This window comes from Anopheles aquasalis, chromosome 2, assembly GCF_943734665.1.
Source record: "Anopheles aquasalis chromosome 2, idAnoAquaMG_Q_19, whole genome shotgun sequence".
In the NCBI taxonomy this organism is placed as follows: Eukaryota; Metazoa; Arthropoda; class Insecta; order Diptera; family Culicidae; genus Anopheles; species Anopheles aquasalis.
Genome location: NC_064877.1, coordinates 50992501 through 50995000, shown reverse-complemented (window position 1 = coordinate 50995000; position 2500 = coordinate 50992501). Strand labels below are relative to the sequence as shown.

Genomic DNA, 2500 nt, shown 5'->3' with positions numbered 1-2500 from the left:
AATTCCAATAGATTCTCAAGCTGAGCTTTGAGAAGGTGATTCTAGACTAGTGATGGGCGCTCGGAATCGCACCCACGATTCCACTCCGATTCCGCCTGCAAAAAATCGGAATCGATTCCGAGCCGGAGTCCATTCCAAGCCGGAGTCGATTCCGAGCCGGAGTCGATTCCGAGCCGGAGTCGATTCCAAGTCAGAATCGACTCCGGGAGTAGAGTTCAGCTATGATTCCGGACGCTACCGGAATCGAGTTCAATCTTGACTTGAGGGAGGGAAAGTTCGGCGCAGCAGTGACTGTTCTTCTGCCTCGATCTAGCATTCGCCGTACATATTAATTGTTTTGTTTTAGCTTCCGCTGTCGTTTTTGCGGCTCACCTGCTGCTGGACCTCCGGAACTATCGATGATTGTAGGTCAGCGGCCACCTTTTCCCTTTCCTTCGGGTTCCTTCAAAGGAGCTGTGTAATTAAAAGCATACGACTCATTCAATACTTGGGTGTAAGCCGTTTGCGCTTCTTCTACATTTAAGAGGAAATGCTTAGTTAACGCTTTTCTGCTTTGGCATGGTATTTATGGACCGTGAAAATTATCAGCAAATAGCTGCAATACCCAACAACACTCATTGTTCAATAGAGCCAAGATCACAATAAATAAATACCACAAACAGTTCAACATTAACCATGAGATTGTTCAAAGTTTATTTATAACATGATACCTGATTAAATGTCTCAAAGTAAATCATTATTGAACTGTGGCTCAAAGACTGAGGCAGTTGTGTTACTTGGGTTAATCAGCACAGAATCTGCAACGTTTAATGAACACCAAACCAACTGTAACTGACGGTCTGGCATACCATGGTGTGCTTTCCACTAAACTCGCTATCGTCGGCATAAAAGCCATACTTGATGATTCTAAAAACAATACACTACTTCTCTAGCCTTCTTTGAGCTTGAAAACATATATCAGGGTGAAATTAAAACTATTCAACTCAGTTTTTGATGAAACGGAAGTCTTTTAGCATATCCACTCCTGCACTCATGTAAAGTTAATCTTCCATGGTGTACTTCGCGCCAAAACTGACAGCGAAAGGGATCCTATGATTGCCCGTCTTCTGAGGGCGTCCGAGTTTGGAACTGTAAGCTACTGATCTAGAACATTGGTGATTAACCCTCATTGCTCCCTCCAAAAATGTATCGAATCGGTTCTTGTGTATGCGTGCGCATACCCACATTTTTCTAACCTGTGCCAAAAAATCTAAAACAAAAACTAATTACTTCTGATATTTTTTATTTATTCATTGGATTGTTCTTTATTGAAAACAATTTACTACGTGTCAAAAAATTTCAAATTTGCGCTGTTAAACCGGCAATTAGAAAATCATATTTTTTGCGAATAATACGAAAAACCATGAAAAACTGCGTTTTTCTCATTTTTTTGGCACATCTCTTGCAAATATGATATCGATGATCATGTCATGGTGGCATGTTACAATCTTATCGCATATTCCTTTCGTCGAATCCAAAACAGTAAGTCCTGAGTTGCTTTTGGGAACGGTGTATCGATCGCGACTATTTTAAATTTGTGTATTGAATTTTGAAACACATAAAACCACAATTACCATGCCGTATTTGGCAGGTTTTGATGGATTATTTTGACAGAACGGAGATCACACTCGAAATAGAACCAACTTTTCATCGACTGTTACATTTTTTCCTGGTTTGTAGATAGTGTTCAAATTATTATTGCATCTATAGAACTCATTTCTAATCGGTCAGAATTTATCACAAATCAAACGATTCTCTAGATCATCATATCGAATGCAATGAATTCGCTTGAAAGTTTACAACGGCATCGTTGCTCTGAATATAGCTCGATCAGTTCCAAATTTGAGTAACACTTTCACCATACCTGACAAAAGATGTTTTTTAACTGAAATCATATTTTCAGAGCAACGAAAAGGATATTTAGAAAAATTCAGACCTTTTCATCGACCCGTTTTGGAACTGTTTGATATTTTCTATCAAAATTGTACCCGCGCGCATACAAAGAAACCATGAGGCTTATTAAGGATGACATGAATTGTCCTCCCATTGTGGATAATTTTTCTGGTAATATGTGTTGATGTATTTGGATGAACCAATGATTAACAAGCAGTTTTCTGATGAGCTTGGAGTTTGCTGTGCTTCGATACACCCATTAGACGTGCAAAAACCCGCGCACAATCGACTTTCTACTGGAAATGCTAAGTCCTAATAATATTTATTGCAAAGTGGGCCTTCACTTTTGTCACAATCATGATCGACCATCTCTCACTTAAAGAATTTTCAAAAAAAGATTATCGAACATATCAAGCTCAAAGTAAATGATTTTGAAAGAGGAAAGTTAGCTCTTCTAACGTAAAATCACACGGCCTTTGTGACCGAAAATGACGATTTAAGAGGCGAAAATGTGGTGGAGCATAAAGGTGATCTTTTACTTATGCCGATCACTATAAGTAAGTTCTTC

At 39.0% G+C, this 2500-nt stretch overlaps 1 protein-coding gene across 3 annotated transcripts in view; it reads left to right on the top strand.

The window, feature by feature from the left end:
* Positions 1-2500, top strand: part of LOC126573081 (plectin) — a 28125-nt gene that overhangs the window by 18946 nt on the left and 6679 nt on the right. The gene's annotated exons all lie outside the window — the stretch shown is intronic.